Source organism: Prionailurus viverrinus, chromosome D2 (assembly GCF_022837055.1).
Source record: "Prionailurus viverrinus isolate Anna chromosome D2, UM_Priviv_1.0, whole genome shotgun sequence".
Classification (NCBI taxonomy): domain Eukaryota; kingdom Metazoa; phylum Chordata; class Mammalia; order Carnivora; family Felidae; genus Prionailurus; species Prionailurus viverrinus.
This window is the reverse complement of record NC_062571.1, coordinates 63,391,105-63,416,738: the sequence shown is the minus strand read 5'-3', so window position 1 is coordinate 63,416,738 and position 25,634 is coordinate 63,391,105. Positions and strand designations below refer to the sequence as shown.

Here is a 25,634-nt window from a genome sequence, read left to right as displayed (position 1 = left end):
AGTCATACATATAGAGAAAATCTGAGGAATACATATGCTAAATTTATGATAGTGGTTACTTCTAGGACACCAAATTTGTGTTGAGAGGCATTACACATTCCAATAATGCATGAATTTCTTTCCATTTATTTCTACTTCTGTTATGATCACCTACAAAAGGTTATGTCAAAACGATATACTAGACCTTCTTCTCTCAATGGAGCCTCCAATATCCTAACCACTCCCACTGATGACCATCAGCTAAGTTCCCTAATGTTCCAGCAAATAAGAAACCACAAATACTCTCTTAGAGATACACACGTAGACACGCACATTTGGAGGATTGAAAGAGCAGATGCAGATGATAACACATTCCCACTTCCCCTACTGGATTTATGGCACTTCCTTTCCTCATTAATTCCCCACTAAAAGATTGAGTTTGGTTAAGATCTTCCTAAAAGCAAAGATATCTTTGGGAAGATCCTTCAGAGAACATATGGTTTCTAGTAAAATTTTTAAAAATTACCCCAATAATATTCCATTACACAGAGCTGATCCAAATGTCCCAAACATTTCTTACAATGAAGTTTGACATGAATCAATAGGAAAGCTTCCTTCATAGCTCCAAAGAATTCCTACTTTCTCTGAAATTTATTGAGCCCTGATCATGACTGCATATTCAATATTTTTCCAAAATACAGAAAAGTGGCTTCAAATTTCATAGCTATAAATTTTATGAAATGTTAAAGCTAACAACATGAAAGGGACATTTACAGAGGTCCTACTGCTTTTCAAGCACTACACTAGGCACTTGAATCAGTGATCTCATTTAATGATCACAAACCAGAAGTGTCTTAGGTTGGGTACCCAGAACTCTGAAACAGAGATTTGCATATGGGAGGGTGTTTTCAGGGGAGAGGCTCAAGGCAAGTGGCCAAGGAGAAGTGAAGCCTGGGGCCTGGGCAGAAGGACATGAAGTCTCCCCCTCTGGGAAGACAGAGGGATGATACAGCCACAACAGAGGCCTCTACCCATCCACAGGAGTTCTGGAATTGTCTGGCCTCAGGTCAAGATGCCAAGCCATTACACCTTTGATGTGGACACAGGCTACCCCCAGGGAATAGGTGTGACCTTGGGTGAGGCAGCTGTCTTAGGCTGAGGGTGATTCCTGGGGAAAGACTCAGCGGCCGGCGCTCATGGCAGCTGGGGAAAAGAAAGGCTCATCCTACATCCACCGCATTCACTAGTAATAACCATGGTGAACAAGGAAATTAGCCCGAGGTAAACAGAGAGGCAGGATTTGAATATCTACTTTCAAAAGTCTTCCCCTAATGCCATGCTGCACCCCAAACCAAGTACCCACTTAGGGCACCTGACTCAGAGAAGGGTAGCTTTTGGTACTGGATCTCACACTTGCAATTTGGACCTTTATGCTGATAAGCATATCCATCTGCCCACCAAGACAAAAGGGGCGAGGGGAGTCTTGAATCTGACGCTAGAAGGAATCTATCAAGCCAAAGAGATCTGTCACAAACACAGAAGAAGGGCTTTGCTAACAACCACATGGATAATCAAGGCCCCATTATTCTGTGATCACCTCTGCCATGAAGGACCTTACACAGAACCCTGTGCTCATCCTATTTGCACTGTGTGTTTACTGAAAGGTTTTGCTTCACATGCATGCTTAAAAGATCCATTTATTCCACTCCATTTCCACTATCCATGTTCCGTAGTAAGACTAGAAGCTACACAGGATAAACTGGGTGGAGGAGAACGCACATTTTGGCACACAGGAGAAGATAATAAGAGAGGAGAGAAGGAAGCTGAATCAAACAGTCTCCATGCATAATGCTTCCAACAAAGGGACTGTAATCAAACCTCAGATCCATCCATCACCAGCTGTAAATCGCTATTCTGGAAGCCTCAGTTTCCTCCAGTGTTAAGTGGGAAGTGAAAAAGCACAGACCTCCCAGGGTCAATGTGAAGATTAAATGAGATGATGAACATTAAGTGCTTACCACTGTGCATGTACAGAAAGCATTTAGTAAGTGTAAGTTCTTGATTATTACTATCAGGGTGGTTAATATAATCATCAGCACCCTCCCAATAACCCAACTGCAGCAGGAAAAGTCAGAATGAATGAAAGTGTGGTAGATGGGTTGGGTTTTTCTGAACCTTCTGTGAAGTAGGTTGACTTATAAATGGTTTTCCTTCCCTATTTAGAGACAACCCCTAAAACAGCAAATCCTCCCCCGAAATTCCCTACCCTGTCCTGCATTTCACAGCTCCCACAGTGTGGCCCCCGTGAAACGACAGGAGCTCACCCTCCCCGCCTGTGAGGCTCACACACCCAGCGAGGGCTTCCCAATCCACACACTGGAGCTCAGCCACCTGCCGTTACCTCCTGGCTTCACCAATTAAACATAAAGATGACACTGGTGCTTCCTCCTCTACCAGAGAAGGCAAGGCTCCCAGATCTGCCAGTCCCACCGATGCTATCTTTCTGTTATTAAACTTACCTGTGAATCCCCTAAGAAGAGCAAGTCTTGAAGCTCATGTGGCTCAGAGGCTTTGCTGTATGAGGAGTGCCCTTGTTTCTAAGTGTTTCTAAGTGTGTGGTCCCCAGCTGACCTCCAGCAGAGTCACCTAGGTAGCTCGTTTAAAATGCAGATTCCCAGCACTCCTGAGCCAGAATCTTTGAAGCAGGGCCCTAGAAGCTGCATATTTAAACAGATTTCTAGATGAATCTGACCCAACTGAAGTTTGAGGTCCCCTAGGATACAGGCATGCTTTTCTTCACAGCCTAGAGCACCAGGGTTGGTTTTCACGATCTCTTTCTTTTTTCTTAACTTCCCCAATCTCCAAATCTCTAATGCCTGCCCCCATATGTTCCAAACATTCATTCATGCAGTAGCCAGCAAATCCTTATTTTACACTGGAAAATGTGCAGTCTATTAATGTCCCCAGGATTAAGTAATCCATGGAGAGATGCTCCATTTTCTTAGGTAGAGTGTAAGCTTGACAAGGACAAGAACAGTATCATTCAACAAATACAAGGCATCCAAATACGGGGGCCCATCCCTGTGCAGATGGCATGGGGGATAGAGAAGTGTAAGCCATGGCCTAACTTTACAGGATCTCATTGTGTATACACAGAAAACCGGATCCATCATGCCCAAAGGCCTCAAAGACACTTTGCATCTTGACCACTGAGGTGCCTATAATCCAAACTTATGGCTGGAAAGTCAAAGACCACATTTCTTTTCTCTGCTGATATAGGCACAGACCTCCCTGCTGTAGTCCATGCTTCCCTCTGTTTTTTCTCCCCAGGGCTTCCCATATCTTCCATTCTCCCTACCCTTCCACAACTGATGAGAAAGAAGAATGAAGGCTCAGATCCATGCTGAGATGGTCCCATCTCAGAAAGACTGCAAGGCTGCTAAAAGACACCTTTCAATTTTTTTTAATGTTTATTTTATTATTGAGAGACAGAGAGAGACAGAGCACGAGCAGGGAAGGGGCAGGGAGACACAGAATCCGAAGCAGGCTCCAGGCGCCAAGCTGTTAGCATAGAGCCCGATGCGGGGCTCGAACTCACAAACCACGAGATCACGACCTGAGCCAAAGTCGGACACTTAACCGACTGAGCCACCCAGGCGCCCCTAAAAGATACCTTTTACATTAAAGCCTGTACCCAATCACCTGACCCCAAACCGGGTCCTGGTCAACTCACAAATATCTGCATGTGTCCACGCTGCCCAGTAAAAACCAGACAATGGGGTAAGGGGTTAAGTACCACAGTCCATTTAGTTAGCCAAAACAGACACACATTGAAACATCACAAGCCATACAGCGCGGACATATATGGTGAGGGACAGAACGGCCAATGACTGCTACTGTAACACCTCCTGCCATGTCTTGAGTAAGCAAAAGGAACAGAGAACAATGTTAGGAGAGAGAGGAGGAAAACCAGCAATGAGTGTTGTCTCCAAGGTAAAATGTCCCAGACCAGGCATGAAACGGGGAAAACTCAATGCCCCAAGCGAGGAGGGAGATGAACCAACACACATTTCCTAGGGTATGCAATACAAAGCCAGGCCTGATTCCTTTCTCTTTTATTGGTACTTATCCCACAGAGCCTTCTTTATTTGTTTCTCTTAATAATTTTTTTTTTTTTTAGTTTTCTAAACCCACGCACAAAACAACTTCTTCCAACCTTCGCACCCTCCTCCCACCCAACTCTCATCATAGGAGGCCACAGCCTGGTTGCTAATGCAGTGGGCCAGCTGAGTCTGATAGGTCCAGGGGTCCCCCTGTCACTATGTGGATAGAATTCCTCTATTTGGTTGCTATGACACCATGGCGCTAGGGCTCTCCAGCCTTGTTGCCATGGAATCCTTCCTTCCCCATCCCTCACTGCATGTCAGGAGGGCAACAGCCCTGCAGGCAAGCTGCCCACAGGCTTCTGGCCAGGCCGGTCCCCTGGACAGTGTCCTGGAACGATGCAGTGGTCAGAGCCAGCTGCAATCACACACCTGAACCAAAACAGCCTGCAGAAGAGTGTTCTAGCAGACCCCTCAAAAGGTTAACTACATAGAAACAGCCTTTTGTAATCTGTACCTGAAAACCAAAGTGCTCTGAACACACGTAGCTGCTCTCTTCCACAAGGAAACCATCAGATGGTTGCTGACAGAGGGGGACCCTCCGTACAGTCTGTCTGGTCCCAAGAGGAGCAGCCAGGGCTCCACGGTACTCGTTTGGATCGTGGATCACTAGGAAACACCTGTTGTCTACCCACTATGCTCGAACCCAACACTTTGCCTTCATCTGCTCAGTGTTCTCATGCTGCTGAAGAGGAGGGAGAGGAGGAATGTGAAAGAAGAAAAGGTTTAGTTTTGTACAATGAAAATAAACATAAAGCGTCCTGCGGCACTGAAGTGTGCACCTCTGAACTAACATCCTGCATCACATGAGGGTCTCGCTAGATGAGGGTGAGGCACCCCAGAGGAGGTGACACAAAACCTGGGTTCTGGTCCTGCTTCAACCCTGTGACTCTGGGCAAAGTATTTCTTCTCTGTGAGCCATGGTTTCCCCCTATAAAAAGGCATGGGGCTCTGAGCGGATAATCTCTCAGGGCCCTTCCCCGGGTGGCTGGCCTACCCTCTTAGCAGGGGCTCCAGGGACTAGACTTCTGAGTCAATGCTCGGATCCTCAAGTCCACACCCTCACCTGGAGGGGTTCCAGGGTCCAGAGAAGGGCTTCACCACCAAGAACGAGCCTTTTTGAGTGCTCCCACATTTATAAAGGAATCTCCCACCTGCAGGCAAGGGACAAAGGACACTCCAGCCCTTTGGTGTGCAAATCCTAGAGCTGACCCAGGCACTCTAGCCGCTGTTCATCAAACACCTTACATATTTGCAGAACAAGGACGTTCCTGTTGGTTAGACAGTAACCAAATGGAAGAATTCCAAGGAAACGTATTAAAACTAAAATGTACAAAGGGAAAGAAATGATAATGGTACACATTGGAGGTATGTGCTCCGATCAGACAAGATGGGAAGGTACAGTTACAGAGAAATCAGCCCCACATCCCTTCTCTGTTAACCACCTCTAGGGAATCCTGATCTGGAATTCCTTTTCTACTGGCCTTCAGTGTTTCTGCTGCACATGCTCCACAAATGCCTCTCTCCAGCTTATCCACAAATGGCTCTGGGCCAAGACATGGGGACATGATGGTGAACCAGCCAAGAGGGGCTTGCCTTCATTGGTGCCATCCTCCAGTGGTGAAGACTGACAAAATAGAAATAAATTTCAGGTACGAATAAACTACTGTAAGAGAAAACAGGGTATTGTAATAAATAAAATAATCATCTAGGGGTAAGGTGAGTCAGGGCAGGCATCTCTGACAAGGTGACATCTAAGCTGAGATCTGAGGGTTGATACGGGGCCCATTTCGTGAACAGTGACAGGATGATGGTGTTCCATGAAAATCCAATAGCACATGCAAAGGCCCTGCGGCAGGGATAATTAAAAGACATGATTCGAGGAACTTCCAACGGGGATAAAGAGGCAGATATACAAACAAACAATCACAATTTCACAAGGCAATTTCAACAAGGGCTTCCTTGGCACTACGGACAAAGCTGACTATAGGAGAAAGAGCCCTGAAGGTCAAGCCTGCCAGGGGCTGGTCAAGAGGGCTTCTCAGAAGAGGAGGTATCTGAGCCGAATTTTGAAGGATGAGTAGATCTTGCAAAGACAGAAGAAACACAATGCACAAAGGCCTGAAAGTATGAGAGGCACAGAGCTTTCTCAAAATGAAAAGCACTTCCATTTACCTGGGACTTCATGTGGGAGGAGGAGTGATGGGAGAAACAGCAAGAAAAAATTAAGTAGACCAAAAAAAAAAGTAAAAAATTAAGTGGACAAGACATGAAGGGCCTTTTATGCCAAGGCAAAAACAATGGGTGCCAGAGTTTAGAGCCCCCAAAATAGATGGAACAACAGAATGTTAACCCAATGAAAGGACACCCCCAGCTGTACTAAAAACAATGGCACCTATGCACATCACATCCTCGCTTCCCCGGCAGGCTTGTGCACCTGGAGGGGCGTGGAAGCAGAACCTGCCCTCCGATGTTCCCTTGCTGCTGGGGGCTCGGGCCATTCTGCCAAGGGAGGGTCCTGGACTCAGCACATGGAGGGGCAGAAGCCTGTGGGCTTGGAACAGCAGGTAACCAGGAATGCGTCAGAATCCCTCCCACACCAGCTCTCTCAAAAAGGCTGGTGGGGGGAGGGGGAGGGGGAGGCAGGTAGAGAGGAAGAGATGGGGTGGGGGGAGGACAGGAGGGCAGAGAAGAAGGAAATGAGCAGGAACAGGAGAAAACTGGAGGGAGGTGCCCTACACACCCACCAGGGTGAGAAAACTCAGAGCTCCGCTGGCTGCTTCTCTCAAGAAGAAAACAGAAGTGGTCCCCACTGCTGTGCTGCTGCCACTGGGAACCGGCGTGGAGCACCTCCCCACGGGCTGCTAGTCTCCGTGCCCACGGCCTGCTGGCAGGTGCTGGCGTCTACAGGCTCTGATTCACAACGCCCTCCGCATCCACGGAGCACGCAGCTCTGCTGAGTCCCCCCCACGCACACAGCCCCTCACCCCAGCCACCCCTCCTGCCCCCGCCTCCTCCCCATCCCCCGCCTCCTCCCGGACCCCTCGTGGCCATCCTAGTTAGGATCAAGCTGGGGGAGGAGATCCAGACCTGGCTTCTGAGAGGCTTGATTGATGAGGCTTCCCAGATAAAATACAGGACATTCAGTGGAATGTGGATTTCAGATAAATTATGAGTAAATGTGCTTATATTTTTATTTGCTAAACCTGGCACTGCTGTGGCTGATGGTTCAGGTACGCAGATGCCTCCTACTTTTGCTCCAGATTCCTCTCCCAAAGCTATGGATGAGGGTGATGATGAGGATGGTGATGATGACGGTGACTCATGTTTTGAACCATGATGTGCCAGGCACTCTGCAAAGCGAAGTGCACGCCTTATTTCATCAAACCCTCAGGACGACCCTATGAGGACAGTATTATTACTATCTCCATGGTACAGACGAAGAACCTCAGGCTTAGAACTTATCTGAGGGCACACAGCTAGGACGTGGGAACCAAGATTGGAACCAGGACAGACAGGCTCCAAAGTATGACCTCTAGCGCTAAGTTCCCCACCACTCTCTCCAGACGCACGGTGGATTCAGAGCTAACAGGGCAAAGCTTTGATACGCTGAAATTACCACCTTTCAGTTTGAAACCTCCGGCCCAGGAGAGTCCTGAAGGGCTTCTCCTCCTGGACTTACTCCTGTGTGGCACCCTTCCAGCCACACCCCTGTACTTACTCCTGCATGGTACCCTTCCAGCCACACCCCTGTACTTACTCCTGCATGGAACCCTTCCAGCCACACCCCTGTACCTTACTCCTGCGTGGTACCCTTCCAGCCACACCCCTGTACCTTACTCCTGCGTGGTACCCTTCCAGCCACACCCCTGTACCTTACTCCTGCGTGGTACCCTTCCAGCCACACCCCTGTACCTTACTCCTGCGTGGTACCCTTCCAGCCACACCCCTGTACTTACTCCTGCGTGGTACCCTTCCAGCCACACCCCTGTACCTTACTCCTGCATGGTACCTTTCCAGCCACACCCCTGTACCTTACTCCTGCATGGTACCCTTCCAGCCACACCCCTGTACCTTACTCCTGCGTGGTACCCTTCCAGCCACACCCCTGTACCTTACTCCTGCATGGTACCCTTCCAGCCACACCCCTGTACTTACTCCTGCATGGTACCCTTCCAGCCACACCCCTGTACCTTACTCCTGCATGGTTCCAGCCACACCTCATGCTCTCCCAGCCCCTGCTCTGAGACCACCCTCACACTCGAAGGACAACTTCACATCAGTCATTTACACCTTAATGTGTATTTGTGTTCGGTGTGACCTCTCCCAGACATCTGAACATGGGGCTGTCTCATAATAGAGAATATAGATATTCACCATTAAAAAAAAGCTCAGTCACTAGTGACATTTTGTATCAAGAAAGGGCTTTTCCACTCACTCATCCCCACTCCTTACCTGGAGGCAGCAGGAAAGGGGAAGAGACCCAGAGGGCTCCTAAGTGTCTCAAACAGCACTTCCCCAGAAAGGAAGAGGGATGGGAACAGAATAGCTAGGAAATGGTAGGGAGGGCGAAAGCGAGGCAGGAAAACAGGTCAGAAGGAAGAGTGGTGTGGCATTCCCCAGGCCAGACAGGTTGGGTGATTTTTAAGTATCAGTTACATGCTCTGATTGATGGAGCTTACTATCCAGCTGGGAAAGACAGACCACCTTGATGGAGGGAGGATGTTAAGCAGGGTTGGGGTGGGTGGATGGATGGACGGATGGACAGAAGGGTGGGTGGGTGGGTGGATAGATGAATGAAAAGCCTGAGAAAGGGATGGATTTGTGGTTCTGAGAGAGACCACTGAGTACATGGGGCTCGTCCCAGGAGCCTGGGTCCTTTCCATCAGGTATGCGAAAGGTTCTAAACACAAGGAGAAAGGAAGAGGGATGGGAACAGAATAGCTAGGAAATGGTAGGGAGGGCGAAAGCGAGGCAGGAAAACAGATCAGAAGGAAGAGTGGTGCGGCATTCTGAATTCATCGGGTTCCCTCCCAAGGTTCCTGAACCTTCCAGGCTTGTTATACCAGGGTAGAGCCAGCCCCATGGAGACCCCAGATTTTCATCTCTGCAGTTTACTGAGGGTGGGTGTTCTAGAGCTCACGACGATCAGTTATTCATCATTTTATTTGCCCAGAATGTTGGCTGCAGGGGTGAGTAAGGCAGATGTTTCTGCAGCCTGAGTCTGCGGCAATTGGCAGTTCCTGTGCCTCCCCACCCCAGCCCCAAGCTGGTCACCGCTGGTCCTGTCGCCCCTTCCCAGGAGATGCCTTCCCCCACAAAACTGAGACCTGGAGAGCACTCCTACAGAGTCCCTGTTGCCTCCAGGAATGCCAGACCCCTGCTCAGAGCTTCACTTCCAGAGACACAGTGCCCTCCTCCCTGACCTCCTCTCACCACAGACAAGCTGACAAGCAGGGTCTGCAAGAGAATCAGAGCCAGACGCCCCTCCAGGGACACCCCGTGCCATGGGCCACCTGTGATTGCCCACTTTCATTCCGTCTGCATTCACTCCGCTGCCACAGCTGTGCTTCTCCCCAGGACTGCCTACCCACCCCCACCAGCGCTGTAGGACCTCACTGCCACCAGGCAATGAGGAGCAAAGTGTCAGGAGGGGGGTCAGCCAACCCCAAAGAGAAAGCAGAGTCAGCAAAGAAACCCACAAGAGGAGAAGCAAACATCCATGCCACCTCAGCTCTAGCAGGTCTCAATGGGGCAGGTGCCAGCCCCCAAGGACATCTGGAAGAGGGTGGGGACAATGCCAGTGATGCCGGCTGGGAGCAGGGGTGCTAAGTCCTTCAGTGCTCATGACAGACAGCACCAGAAAGAATTTCTCTGTCCAAAAAGTCAATGTGCCCCCTATTAAAAAAAAAAAAAACAACCTTGCATGTAGTCATGTCTTCTTTCTAGGCATTTATAAGTTTTGTGAGGGCGCAGAGGTGGGGAGGGTGGGCCAGGGATGGAGTCAGCAGGTAAGGAATTCCAATAAACTGGGGGAACAGTGTTGGGCCCAGGGTCTCAGGACATGCAGGTCAAACAGAAGGAAGAATGTCCCCTGGGTCTGGATGTGCAGGATGCCAGGTGCAGGTGACCCTTGCAGCTGTGCCTCCCCATCCTGGCTGGGCAGGGAGGGTGCATTAAAGGCCCACGGCCCTGTGATCTCACTCAAGAAAGGCACTGGTGGATGGCCCTCACAGCCTCTGCCACTAAAAGGATTCCCTTGGGGCCAGGAAGCAGCAGACTTGTTGTCAAAGGCGACACCAGGGATGACCAGTGCGCCCACGCTTGGACTCGAGTTGTGGCTCCCTTTCTCTCTGCCTCGCAGACACAGGCTGTGTGCTGCCTCCGCGTTCCTGCAACACTCAGTGTGGTCCTCCTCCACAGCTGGCCTCTCACGGCACGACCACTATCCATTCACTGCCTACCTCTCTACTCATCAACACCAACATTTCCTGAGTTACTCTCTAAACAAATGCCTGGTGCCATGTATGTTCGTGGAATGGCCCACTGAATCTCCACAAAAACCTCCTACGATAAGCATCATTACCATCATCCCCATTTTATAGATGAGCGGCCCGAGCAGCAGAGTGAGTCCAAGGCTGTCCAGAGGTCCCACAAGCAGCCAGCATCGAGCGGGGCTGACCAGCTCTAAAGTCTAGTGAGGGACCACTGTGCCACTCTGCCACACGGCGGTCTGTGCCAATGCATGGGGGCCAGGACTCCCAGCCTACACTATCTCTTATGGCAGCCAAGCTGACTGAGGTAGGCCCATCCCAGGCCTTGCCAGGCGCTGAGTCAGACCCTGTGAATCCCAGGGCTAATCCACCCCAGAATTACCAGTCTTATATAACTGGCTTCCCCATCTCTTCCCAGCTTGGATGGTTTGGCTGGGATAAGAGTCAGGCAAACATCAGCTGGCACCAAAAGTTACCCACAGCATAAACACAAGGAGCCATCACAACAGCACCAAGGCAAAAGATTAAAAATACCTTTCTCTCCCATTTTCAGGCATCCTGTCCTCAGGGCTTCATGTTGGGAGCAAAATCATCCTGGAAGCTTCCCTGAAGCACCAGGTAGGTCTTGGCTGCCTCTTCTCTTCTACTTCTCCATAAACAAGCAAGTGGGAGGGCCAGCAGGGGTCAGACAATTGGGGCTCCCTTCTAAGCATCCGTTATTTCTGAAGGAAAGGCACGGAGACTCTCAGGCACTCTCGCCCTTAGAAGTACATGCTGTCTCTAAGACCAAGGGGCAAACAGAAGCCCAAACTTACACTTCCTATTTGATGACTATGCCCAAACAAGAAAGGCTTTCTCTTTCCAAGACTTCCTCAGCTTTCTGAACCCTTCAAGACTCAGCTCCAAGGTCACCTTGATTTGACTAGTCTTCTGCGGGGAATGTGGTGGGCAGGGTGAGAGTAACTGTCCCTACCACTGGGACCTTCGGGGTCTTCCTCTGAGATCTGTAAGGACCTGAGCTGAAGCATGTTTAGATGTCCTGGGTAAGCAGATTCCCTAGAACACTGGCTAAAAGCCAGTGACCCCCAGACTGGTGGTGATGCCAGGGAGGATCTGAATAGGTAAGATCCTGGGCCAAGACTAAGCAAGATCTGGAGCGGAGAGAAGACCAGAGGCTGCCTGCATTCACCCTCAAGATTGGCACCCAGCTTGCTTCAGGGCCCAGAGCCAGGTCCCTTCATCCCAAGCTCCCTCCGGGTACTGAACCCAGGGCATCTGAATTTCCTAACCAGGGGTCAATTTAGAATTCTCCTCTGCCTCGCTGTCCAGTCTCCTAAGACTTTAGCAACATGAAAGCACTGGATGAAGTTGCACCCCCTACAATCTGTCCAGCAGCCCCCACCCTCCTCTCAGGCAGCATCAGAGGCAGGATGCACGAACCATATTAGTGCCTATGGGAGTCATTTCTTGAGGGCTCAACCCAAGATCCTTAACCCTCTGTCCGTAAGTAGAGTATGAGAACTGAAAGTACTTTTCAAAATAATAGCTAACCTGCTGAGCACCTCCAAGATGCAGGCTTTCTTCAGCCTTGCGTGGACAGCTCCCAACAACCCCACAAGGTAGTTACACATTTACCCCCTTTTGATAAGGAAGGAAACTAAAGTCACTGAGTCTAAGGAGCTGGCTCAGGTTCACAGAGCTGATACGAGGAGCAGTCCAGGCCATGCGGCCCCAGGCTTGGCCTTGTATTCTTTCCTTCAGCAAGTATCTATTAGGCACCGAGCAGAATCAGCATGCAGATTTTGTTTTCCAAAGTAAACAAACTGCTTTCTGGGGAGGCCATTTCTTCTCACAGTTCAGGAGATAAAGAACCAGAAAGCTTGCGATCACAAAGTGTCTCCACCACCTTGCTTTGCTGAGTTTCCCCATCTCTGTCACACTCCCCACCACAGGCTGCACCATGTGGGAGCTGGAAACAAAATGGACCAATGCTCTGTCCTCGTGGAGCCTGCATGCCCATGGGAGGGACAGCCAATAAGTAACAGGCAGTACTAAAATGGGTAATATGCAAGAGGGTTCCTGAGGAAAACAAAAGCAGGGAAAGAAGGTGAATGTGAGGAGAGATACACAATTGTAAATTGGGGGCCAAAGGCAGGCCTCCCTCAAAGGCAATTTTCAGTAAAAAAAAAAAAAATTCTCATCTCCTTTCAGAAGGAGGTGAGAAAATGAAACATGTAGCTAGGTAGGGACAGAGCATTTTAGAGAGAGAGAGAGAGAGAGAGAGAGAGAGAGAGAAGAGTCAGTGCAAAGGTCCTGAGGCAGGAGCATTTGGGATCTATAGGGGAACAGAGATGCCAGTGCAGCTGGACCAAGTAAACCAGGGGAGCAAGCAAGAGGTAAGGTGAGCATAGTGACAAGGGCCAATCATGAGGCCTGGACGGTTACAGTTAAGACTCTGCCTTTACATTCTGATCAATCCTATCATTATGGATGAAGGAACTAGGATCAGAGAGGGCCGATGGTGTATTAAAAACCACACAGAGCTCGTGTTTAAACCAAGGCTACGAAACAAAATCAACCCTAATGGGTCATCCTATCAGACAGTGACCCCAAGGCCTTTTCCTCATGGCCACAACCTCTTCCACTTGGCAACCCCATCCACCTCTGACTTGAAACAGCTACAGTATGAACTGACACAAAAAGGCAAGCTGGGTGGTACTCAGTGGGAGGGCTGACACTGCAGGCGGGGGTGGGGAAGGATGGCAGAGATGGGCCTCTCGGAGCCAGGAAGGGACATCAAGGTGCTAGAAACTGGCAGTGGTGAGCTTTCTGGGGCTACTTTATCTCTGGGGCTGTAAAAAGAAACCGCCTCTCCAGAAAGTGGGTTTGTTTACTTGGAGAACATCCCCAGGCTGGTTCATGAGCATCTCACCATGCATGTGCTACAAATAAATAACTCACATTTCCCATTTTAAAGCAGGAAAACACGACCCACGGAGTACAGCATGTGTTACACCCACATGTGAGTGCGTCTTCCTCCCCACAGAGCGCAGGGATCCAAGGTGGCATTCACGGGAAGGTGTGCTATTTTCCCCTCGCACTGACCCTCCTGCTCTCTGCTCCCCAAGGTGCCCAACCCAGGCTCCCGCCCCATCTCTGAGGGGGCCTTCTGGAAGGTATTTGTTAAGGCCCTGCCTTTGCCTTCCTCTTGCTGGCTCCTGAGGCCAGCTCTCAGCAGTATTCTGGAACTCTCAACAATAGCTCACCTGCCGTTTGCCTGCCTCCTCATGGAGCCAAACCTCACAAGAGGTCTCTAGAGAACCGAGAAGTCCACAGCAGGAGAGAAGCCACAAGAATTCATGGACTAAGGCCTCAGAGCAAACAGCAATGGGGGCTGGCATGTCTATAGTTGAGCACATTCTGTGCGCCAGGCACCATTCTGGAAACCTCACATGCATCGGCTAGTGTAGCCCTTACCACAGCCCTGTGAGGTAGGTTCTGTGATAATCCCCATATTACAGATAAGAAAACTGAGGCTCAGGGTTGGTTAACATTGCACTGGGTCATATTCACCCACTGTAAGCATCAGAACTGAGATTAGCCCAAGCAGTCCAACTTCTGAGTCCACAGCCTCCACAGACTCTCTAGGGAAAGGGAGATGAGACTCAGTGGGCTGAAGAAAGAAGCATCGTACACGGGACCAACTAATAAGTCCTGACGGGGCTTACGCCACCCCTATGCCACTTTATCAACTGCCTGGGGAAGTTACCCTCTGCTCCTCTGGGAACACTCTATTTCATGCTTTACCTATGCTCACCAAGCAGTTCCGGCATGGCTGATTTGTGTGCCTATCTCTTCCAGGACTAAATCGTGAGCTCCTTAGGTCCTGTTCTAGTCTATTTGTAGCCCACTGAGAGGCACTGTGAGGGCTCATGGTAGTAAATATGTGCTGAGTGAATTAATGAAAAAAATGTGTGAATGAATGAATGAACCTGGCCAGGTCCAGATATTTTAGGTGTCTCCTTTAGAAACTCTAAGACAGAACATCACAACATCCAGGTCAGAGCTTCCGATCTGCCTCCCACACAGTCCCACAGCAGGACTGAAATAGATACGTACATATGCTCTCTCTTTTTTTTTCCCTTTTATTGCATTTAATTCCATGTTTCAGTTTAATTAAAAAAACACAATAGCTTAAAGTGTTGGATCCTGATGCACTGTGCTATTCATGAATATTTATCACTCTGGGCTACATAAAATTGAATAATTATTAGCAATTAAAGGAAGGTCAACAGAAAGCTTTCTGGAACTCTCCACCAAGGGGAAGGGGGAGAAATGGGACACTTCAATAGACAGCCTTGGGCAAGGACTCCACAGGAAAGAGGAAAGTCTTGGCTGACAAGGCAAAAACCCATCCAAGCCCCTGAAGAAAGTTCCAGAAGAGTTTGAAGCAGGTCTGTTCTACCTGCAAATCATTTATTTAGATGAGGAAAAAGTGGGTGTGGTATTAAAAAAGTATCAACATGACAGCACAGGGTCCCAGGAGATGACTGGAAAGGATGTGAGCCTTGGCCAACTGACTCCACCTGAGTGCTTCCTTCTCTACTACTCACCTTAACGTGTTCCAAGACAAGTAAGTCTGGTAAAGAAAGCACCCAGCAAAGCTCCTGATACAGAGACAGTGCTCAGGAAATGGTGGGTTCCTTCATTTCTCGTTCACGATGGATAAGGTTCTCACCAACCCTGATTGACTCAACAGCTTTCACTTCTCCACAAGCAAGAGAAGCCTGTTCTCGTCCCATTTAACTTCTACTTTGGAAGGAAGTCTGAAGGTGGATTCCAAAGTCCTCTGCACACCCCAGGACAGCCACCTAAAAAGCTCCCCTGAGACTCTGCTAACCACTTCTCCCCAGGGTAAAGTCCCTCCTTACAGCACAACAAAAACAGCTTCTGCAATTTCTCATCTCCCATCAAACTTTTATCCAGAAGGCTATAAAGAACAATTCTTGCCTTCTTCTGCCCAGAAGCTCTTCAAATACTAAGAGCTCTGGACCCCCAGGTTTCTCTTCTCCAGGCTAAACGAACCTATCTTTTTTAATAGTTTATTTTACAGTAGGGTTCCAATGTCCTTCCCTGGCTTGGTCTCTCAGAGAAAGATAATCTGATTTGCCTTGAGCCCTCGGATCTGAGGGTACCCAGTGCAGCTGTGCCCTCGGTGGGAGAGCAGAGCAGGACCTCACTGTGGGCACGATGCTGTTAGTTCAGAGAATATAAACTTAGGGAAATACCAGAGCTCACTGTCGAAGCATTTTGAGCGCATCACCCATTTTTTCAATAACATATTTTTGAGCACACACTCCAGGCCAGAGACTGCTGAGGTAGACATCGTCCCTGCCCTCAGGAGGCTGTGGGAGGCACAACTCCAGAGCGCACGTGACCCAACTAGGTTGAACCCAGCAGAAGGGTCAGAGGCAGGTAAAGCACTAAGTCTCCTGTACTCTCCAGCACTGAATACTCTCTCTCATCCTAAATGGTGCTCTTGTCCCCAAGCACTGACTCTACCCTACTTTTACCAGGTCCCGATGGCTGTTAATCATCACCTCTTTTTCAGCAATAGCATTCACGTTCACTAACACTGATGGAGGGCTTACTATGTGCCAGATACAGCCAAGCACTTTACACGTATGAACTCATTAACAGCTGCTTCTGCAGGTCTGAACTTGGCCTCTGAAAGTCACTAGTGTGGGCCAGGTCTAGTCAACCCAACTAGTCAACCCCACGTAACAGAGTCACCTCACTTCAACAGGGTCCACTATTACTAAAGTACCATTACTATTAAGCATGCCACAGTCATGCACCACCATCCGGAAGGCCACCTGAGGTCAGAACGTAGGAAGACGTCTCAACCCATCCTTGTTGATTCTCAAAGTATGCTCAAGGGGGTCTATCAATGCCCAGTTAAGGAATTTAATTTTGGCATCCTCACGTTTTTCTAAGACCAGGCACATGTGTCTACAAGTGACATCAATTACATCACTACTAGAATGTTACTAGGAACTAAGAGCACCTACTGCTTTAAACAAATGTTTGGTCACGCAGCACCCCTCCTACTTTAAAATGTTGCATACAACAGAAAAAGTTAGAAAATCTCAGAGCTGCAAGCAATTTCAATGGTCCTCTTTGCTAAACATGCACATGCACGTGCGCACACACATGCGCGCGCGCGCGCGCACACACACACACACACACACACATACTGAATGCTTTGTCTCCAGGAATGGGGATTGGATAGTGCTGACTCATCCACACTTTTCTCCAGAAGGTCATACTCAGAGGACATGAGCTGTAGTCCTAGGGTGGGATAAAGGTTACTGCCTGTACAGAACAACAGGAAAATGTCAGATAATGACCTCATTCCCACCACACCTCGCTCCCTGAACCACCCCTCCAAGGGCCAGTCCTAGGGACCAGCAGGTAGTTTAATGCTTCAGTAATGAATCTGATGACTCATGGGCCTTCAGGCAGGCACCTTCTCACCCTACCCTTCAGCCTCTTCCTCAAAAAAACTTTCCTGCAACATAATAAATACACCAGGTTGCCGGGCAGGCTATGATAGATTGGCTAATGTTAGGGAAGCATCTCGAATGTATTAAAACACTGCAAAAACACATTTGCATTCATCTTTCAAAGACTAAAAAACACTTCTTTATTCTGTTTCTTCTTTGGCGCTTTTTTTGTGGTTTTTTATATTGTTTTCACCTTAAATGGAACCATCCTAATTCAGTCAGGACTAGAAAACCAAACAATAGCCTCAGGATAGACTTTGCAAAAGAAAAAGCAAAACCGACAGGAGAACGGAGCCAGCTGTGGAAAGCTCAGGCAGCACGGCAGCAGCAAGGCTTGCAAACACACCATGGCCTGGTCCAGGATAGAGGCCTTAGTCGCCACAGATAAGCTTGGCTTGTCACCACAAAAGGTTGGGCTTGTCTAGGGTGAGGAGTGGTGGGTGCGCACCCTCACTCCAGGCTGAAGCTTGTTCATCCCTCTTATTCCATGTGTACCAGTGACTGTTGACTGGTCATTATTTGTAGAGCATGGACACCAAGACATCAAGGAGGCACCGACCATGCCCATTAATCTCATTCCCTAGCCATTGTGATCTGACTGACCGTGTCAACCGGCATTATGTAAAAACTGAATTAAAATAAGAGGTGGCCCACAGCAGAGAAGCCTCATATGATCTGGATAGAAGGAGAAAGAAGATACCTACCACCATTCCCCCCTGTAGAGAGCATCATGAGACTGAGCTCGAGTCCATGATTAAGATTATGACTGAATTAGAAACAGAGATTGAAAAAGAGACAGGAAGAAAGAAACAAGAGATGGGGAGACATAGGAAAGAACAGGGTCCTAAAATCCATAAGAGGACTTTACAATAGCTGCTCCCTTCCTTTCAGGTCTTCCTTTATTTACTCTCCTTCTGAGTACAGCAGAAAGAATAAGCCCTGGTTCCGGAAGACCTGGGTTCTCACCCAACCTCCAGCCCTCATTAGCCATGTGACCTATTGATCACAACCTACCTCAGCTCTCAGGGTGCCCAAAACATAGGAAGCACTTAGGAAATTCCTCTTGTATTCTTTTTTTAGCATACTTCATCTCCTTCTCTCTCTTGCCTCTCTGATTCTTACTCATGTTATCATCATTATTCCTCCCTCCTATAGATTAGCTTTTACTTTTTCCATACAATCAGAGATAATCATCAAATGTCAGACTTGAAAAAGAGACTTTTATCCCTAACCTGGTAAAGATATCTATAACCACCTACAGCAAACATGATGATTCACTGTGAACTATTAAATGTTTTCCACCGAACTCAGGAACAAGCAAAAGATGTCTGCCATCATTGCTTCCACTCAACACTGTAGGGAGGCTATAACCTGTGAAATAAGGCAAGAAAATGAAATAAAAGGTACAAATAAAAGAAAGAAAACATCCTTTCATTATTCATAGATGATACGACAGTATGCAAAGAAAATTTAGAAGAACCTAACATAATACTAGCATCAAACAATTAGAAAATTAACTTTTGAAAATTTCACTTAAAATAGCATCAAAAAAGCATCAAACTCCTAGAAATGAACATATTAAAAGATTTCTAAAATCTTTCCACTAAAAATTGTGGTACACTGCTGAAAGAAATTAAGAAAAACCAGTGTCAATATTCTCCAAACCGATCATTGATATAATGTAATCCTAGCCAAAAATCCTAGCAGGCATTTTTTGCATGAAAATTGGCAAGCTGATTCTAAAACATATATGGATTTTACATATACATATAAGGTAAAGGGCCAAGAGCCAAGACAGTCATGAAGAAAACACAAAAAGCTGATGAACTTAAATTACCAAATAATAAAATAGATGATAAAGCTATAGTATGAAGACAGCACCGGTGTTAGGATAGCAGAAAAAAAAAATGGAACCAAATAGAGAACTCAAAACCTGCCATACACAAGACCCCTGATTTGCAATAAACATACCCTTTCAGTGAATGACAGTGGGTCATTTGGAGTTACATATGAGAAAAGGAAATAAATTTGACCCCCTTCTTCACATCAGACACTCAGCACACACAAAAAAAGAAATTCCAGGTGAATCACTGGCCTAAATGTAAAATGTAAAACAAAGCATGTCTGAAGAAAACATAGGAAAGCTTCTTCCTGACACAGGAACGAGCAAAGATTTTATAACCTTAAAAGAAAAAACTGAAAAATTTAACTTCATTAAAATTAAGAGCATCCCATTAATAACAAAGCAAGCCACAAACTGGAAAAAGGTCTCAATAATAAATATAGCAAAGCACTTTAATCCAGAATATAAAGAACTCCTACAAATCCACATGAAAAACAGATAATATAAAATGGGCGAAATATCTGAATAGGTGTTTCACTAAAGATTATATCCAAATGACCACTAAACATGAAAAATGGTCAACATCCATAGTCATCAGATTAAAACCCACATGGCATATACCACTACACATCCACCAGAATGGCTAAAATAATTTTTTTTAATTCCAATATCAGGCCTTGGCAAGGAAGTGGCAAAGCGGGAAGTATCATACATTGCTACAGGGAGTGTAATCAGTGTAACCATTTGAAAAATTGGAAGTATCTACTAAAGTCTATGTTATGATCCAGTTATTCTACCCTTGGATATATATCAAGAGGAAGTAGAGCATATAGCCACACACACACACACACACACACACACACACACACATACACACAAAAGGTAAAAAAAGTTGTGATGTAGCCAAAAACTGAAACAATCCAGATATCCCAAACTTTAGAATGGATGAATAATTTGGGTATATTCCTACACTGTAATACTTTACAGAAATAAAAGAAAGCAAACTGAAGCTATATACATCAATATAGCTAAATATCAATATACTTGTATCACTAGGGATAGATCTCACATAGACTTCATTGAAAAAGGCCAGACACAAAACAGAACATACTATACATATTAGTTGTCTATTACTATTGAATTACACCAACACTTAGTGGCTTAAAACAAGAGACATTTATTGTCTCAACCATTTCTGTGGGTCAGGAATTCTGGTGCCTTAGCTGAGTCCTCCAGCTCAGGGTGGCTCCCAAGGCTCTGATCAAGGTGTCAGCCAGACTACAGTGATCTCAAGGCTTAGCCAGGGGAAGATTTGCTTCCAGGATCGCCCTTATGGTTGTCGGGCCAAAGGCCTCAGTTCACCAGATGTTCCCCAGAAGGCACCTCCCAACATGGCAACTTGCTTCACCAGAACAAGAGCCAGAGAAGGACCAGAGACAATGTAAGGAAAATTCAAGTTAGAGTCTTTTGTAACCTAATCATGGAAGCAATATTCCATCATGTTTATCATACCTTATTCATTAGAAGCAGGTTACACAGGCCAGTCCACATCCAAAGGGAAGATATTATACAAGCGCATGGGTATCAGGAGGCAGAGATTGTTGGGAGCCATCTAAGAAGCTGCCTACAACACTGTATTATTCCATTTATGTGAATTTCAAGAACAGGCAAAATTTGATAGAAATCAAAATATTGATTACTTCCAGGGAGAAAGGCCATACAATGTGAAGGGGTAATGAAGGAGCTTTCTGGAATGCAATGAATACATAGTTCTACAGCTCGACCTCATTTATATGGTGGAGTGACATCAGCGTACTCATATGTAAAAAACTGAGATGAAAGTCCGTGGACTCATGGGGCGCCTGGGTGGCTCAGTTGGTTAAGCATCTGACTTCGGCTCAGGTCCCGATCTCATGGCTCATGAGTTTGAGCCCCACATCAGGCTCTGTGCTGACAGCTCAGAGCCTGGAGCCTGCATCAGATTCTATGTCTCCCTCTCTCTCTGCTCCTTACCCGCTCATGTTCTGTCTCTGTCTCTCAAAAATAAATAAACATTAAAAAAAAACTGTGTACTCAGTGCATGTATTTTACACATCAATAAACACATGGGGAGAAAAGTATCTAGCAGCCCCTACCTTCTGCACTTTTATATCTGAGGATACAGAAATATGAACTGAATTCCTAAAAGTCAGAGTAACCTCCCTCACCTGGTCCGTATGTGCCTGTCAATTCACATACACATCTGACTGAATCTCCCCTCTGGTAGTACCGTGTGAAGAGAACCGTTTGCTCTTGGAGGTAGAGGACCACACCTGTTTAATTTGTTCTTATAGCCATAAGGTCAGGGTCACACTTGGGAAACCATCTCTAGGACTTGAGACAGTTCTTAGAAATCAGTTCTATGCTAGGAGTTACACATCCTGGGCCCTTTTCACCTATGGAGACTGCAAATGATGAATAAAAATGCCAATTATCTTGATCCTTCTAATTCAAACTTTGAAACACCTAGATGTGATCTAGGGCATAGTCAAAGTTTTGCACTGAGTTCAAAAAGTGTTAACAAATTATTAGAGGAAATACAAACAGTACATTTAACCCACTAAATTATAGTTAACTTTGACAAGATAGGCACGTGGTTAAGACTTTACAGGTGTTAAAAAAAAAAGGTTAGAGAGGGAGGGATCCAAAACACAAGAGACTTAAAAACTGAGAACAAACTGAGGGTTGATGGGGGGTGGGAGGAATGGGGGGTGGGTGATGGGTATTGAGGAGGGCACCTTTTGGGATGAGCACTGGGTGCTGTATGGAAACCAATTTGACAATAAATTTCGTATTTAAAAAAAAAAGACTTTACAGGTGTATCTCAGTGAATCTAAACATCCATGCCATGAAATAGGCAATAAGATTCATGCCCATTTTGTAAATGAAGGCATTTACACCTAGAGAATCTAAGTCAATTGCTCAAGATCAGTTAGCAAGTTAAGAGGCCTAACCAGGATCCAAAACCGTCTCTATCTCACTCCTAAGCCTGGGGTTTTAACTAATTCATTATATGACTCCTCATGCATCCCTTAAAAAAATAAGCCACTTACTAGTTCTGTAATGTGCCAGTCATAAATGGTCCTGATGGAATCAATAAACGGCCCCCTTATCAATCAGATTGAGACACTCTAGGTCCTAGAAAGAACAAGCTTAGATTGTAAGTGCATTTAATATGGTTTACTAACTAAGAACTGTACCTGTGTGCACACACATGCATACCACATGCACGTGCACATGTGCGCGCACACTCACACACACACACACACACACACACACACACACACACCTGTCACAGTAAAGTATAATAGCAGAGCTCCAATCAGTATGATGCTCATCTGAGATGGGTAACCTGGACTTTGGAAGCCAAGTAGGGACTCGTCTACCCTATATCCTAGGAAAGCAATGATGAGAACTGAACTCAAGCAGCAAATACTCCTAAAAGCTCGGCAAGGTGGCACAAATGAAGAGCAGTAGGCTTCACTAGACCCATCTATTGCCCAAGTGAGGCACAAGGATAGGAATGCCCAGAGGTGGCCCATGGCACAGCACCTACAGCTCATAGAAACCTGAAGAGCATTAAGTTACCTGCCACCATCTTACACACTAGGACCAATTCTCCTAACAGAAAATGTTGTTGGACCACATAAATACAATAGGAAATCACAATCAGCATGAACCACACCAACAACAGCAAACAAGCTACTCAACTAAACATGACTGGTCATTTCACTTGCAAGGGGAATTCTCTCCTAATGCACACTTGTTACTTATTCGTTTATTTAGGAGCCAAAATCTGATAAGTCTATAAGAATATTTTTTAACGGTATAAAATCTAGCCAATTTTTTTTTCCTATAAAACGAGCCACTGCATTAATTTTTGCAACAGATCTTCTAGCCTTCTTGGGCAAACCAAGGATGTTTTATACCAGATGAGAGTATCTTCTCTCTCTTGAGGAGTTTACAGTCCAGAGAGAGAGAAGGAGGGGGGATTGGTAGGAAAAAACAGGATCAAGGGAGGAGGACTGGCAGGAATATTTCAGAAAAAGGGAGCAGACAAATGGAGAAGCAGGGTACAGGCACAGGAAAGCAGCTAGGGAAGAGGGTCACAGTCACAGGGCCCAGCAGACAAGATCAGGCAGGTCAGAGCCTCTATGAGCACAGTGCGTTGTGTGTTTAAGCACACACAACTAGATGCAGAGCCGTGTCCCAAATTTAATAATACACAAAAGTCAGTTCCCACTCACTCTCCAATGTCTCCTCACTGAAGCACCATGTTTATTCTCTCCATATCTACCACAATCTTAACTATATTTTATTTGCTTAATAACTGTCTGTGTGCACACACAAAACTGTAAGCCACGTGAGGGCACAGACTTGTATGCTCCTACCTCCAACTCTCAGCTCTGCCTTTCCAGCTTTGTAACCTTAGGGAGGTTATTATTTAACCTCTCTGCTCTAATAGTTCATGAACATTTTATGAGAATCAAATGAGAAATACGTATAAAATCTAGGATACGTCTCATTAAAAGTATTTTCCCTAATACTCAGCAAGAACAAAGAGGCCAGAACCCACATTCCGTAACCACTCTTCCTCCTTCTCTTAGGTGAGGTTTATTCTGGCAAGCCATGGTCAGACTCTCCATTCAAGGATCCAAACAGAAAAATCCTACATTCCTGCCACCAAATGGTATTTTGTTGGAATTTCATCCCCCTGGGCAGTCTCATTCCTCTTCTCTCCTCTCTCCCTCCTCCTGCCTGATGCTATGATGCCACAATCCAGTCTCTGTGACTCGGGGGATGTTTCCATGGCGACAAGCAATGATGTCATAAAGGGGGGATTGTTACAGGGTTGAATGAAATCTGGCGCCAGATGCACCCTACCCCCTTATATAAGGCGGGGGGTGGGGTGGGAGACAAACCCTGTGGACACATCCCAGAAAATGGGAAACTGAATCACCCAAGGGATGGCGAGGGCTGACCAGAGGGAGAGAAAGTTCCAATCCCCTCCATACACCAACAGCCCCATTTGGAAAAGAACGGATTTAACAGACCTCACCAAGACAAGAGTCATTTTTCACCAAAGAAAATCAAAGGAACGAACAAGAGGCAATGGCTACTGGAGACTCCACCTTCTGGTCTAGGAAGACCCAAGCAGACAGTGGCTTCATCCATCAAAGCCCCAAGTGTATCAAATATTTACTGAGGCCACAGACTCTTTCCTACCAGAGCCTTAGACTGTCGTGTGCATCTGATTGCCCCAAAGACAGACCACTGGGACCTTCAGTGCAGCATGCCTTTTATCATAAAAAGTCTTAGCCAGAAAAATAGCCACCCCCAGCTTAATTCCTAGAGGAATTCAAATCACTTTGTTAAGAAAATCCCCAGAGGAGATTTTATACTAAGGAGCATCCCACAATGCTGCCTGCCATCTCTAGGTTCTCTAAAAGCAAGCCCAGCCTTGATGAAAAAAGAGTGCCTGACATCAGGGGAGTTTGGCTGGATGGCTGAAGAAAGGAGAACTTTACCCCGAAGCGCAATGCTCAGATGTACAAAAGCTCCTGTTTAACTGGAAGAACCTGATCGGGTGATCATCGTCCACAGCCAGTTCCTTCTCTGACTATCTCCTGAAATTGCAGATTGAGTGAGTGCCACCAATTGTGAGTGTCAAGGAATGGGTCCTTCTCAATAAAATGTTTCCCTTGGTCCCACAGGAGGCTCTGGGTACCAATGGTTTCGACAGTGCAAGTTATTTCTTTCTCTAGGCAGCTGCTTTTCCTGAACACTCTGCTCCTGGAGAGTTTGGTCCACAGCAGTAGCTAAATACGCATGCAGCGTGTACGTCCTCTCATGGCCTTCATCGTTATTTATGAACTAACTTCGAAGGGAAGTCATTTCCATCCAGAAAACCTGACATACGCTTTTCCGTACCCACCCATGCATAGAGATAAGAAAACTGTGCTCTTTTACTATTCTGGCAAGCAGGAGGCAACGTTTTCCAGATGCCGTTATGGGCAGCCCCGAGCCATCCACTGCGTATCCCAGAAAGCCAAATGGCCCAAAGCCTCCATTCCTAAGCCACTCTCCAGTCCCCAAACATGTCACAATCTCTCATACCTCCTGACCTTGGCCCAGGCTGCCTCTTGGTAGAATGGCCCCACCCCCACCCTGCCCTCACAGCCCCTTCAACCACAAGACCTGGGTCCAGGTCAAATGGCCCAGATCCTCCTCTCTAAATGCTTCCTTCTAAGAAGGAGCCCCTCCCCCTCTACTGTCCATCCCCTCCAGTATTGTGGGGGCTCCCTGAGGACAAGGACCAGCCCCTATTCACAGTGAATACTGGACGGCATCACATGCCCTGGCATCTGCAGTAGACAGAAGCCAAGACCTTTGTGCCCTGCAAATCTTCACTGCCAGCTTCAGCTCTTCCAAAATAAAAGCTGACTTTTAAAAGTAAGTGTCGGTGACTCAAGTGACTCATTTTATGGACAAGGGGCCCTTAATAAGATGAAACAGAAGCAATGTGGTCAACTGAGAAGGCCTGGGACCC

The 25,634-nt window shown here is 46.8% G+C and overlaps 1 protein-coding gene and 1 long non-coding RNA gene across 2 annotated transcripts in view; one reads left to right on the top strand and one right to left on the bottom strand.

Annotated features, from left to right (window-relative positions):
- Positions 1 to 25,634, bottom strand: part of SORCS3 (sortilin related VPS10 domain containing receptor 3) — a 597,388-nt gene that overhangs the window by 548,932 nt on the left and 22,822 nt on the right. The window lies entirely within an intron of this gene.
- On the top strand, positions 23,981 to 25,541 carry LOC125148420 (uncharacterized). The gene is made up of 2 exons (XR_007145539.1): positions 23,981 to 24,744; positions 24,850 to 25,541. It is a non-coding gene; the product is annotated as an uncharacterized LOC125148420 (long non-coding RNA).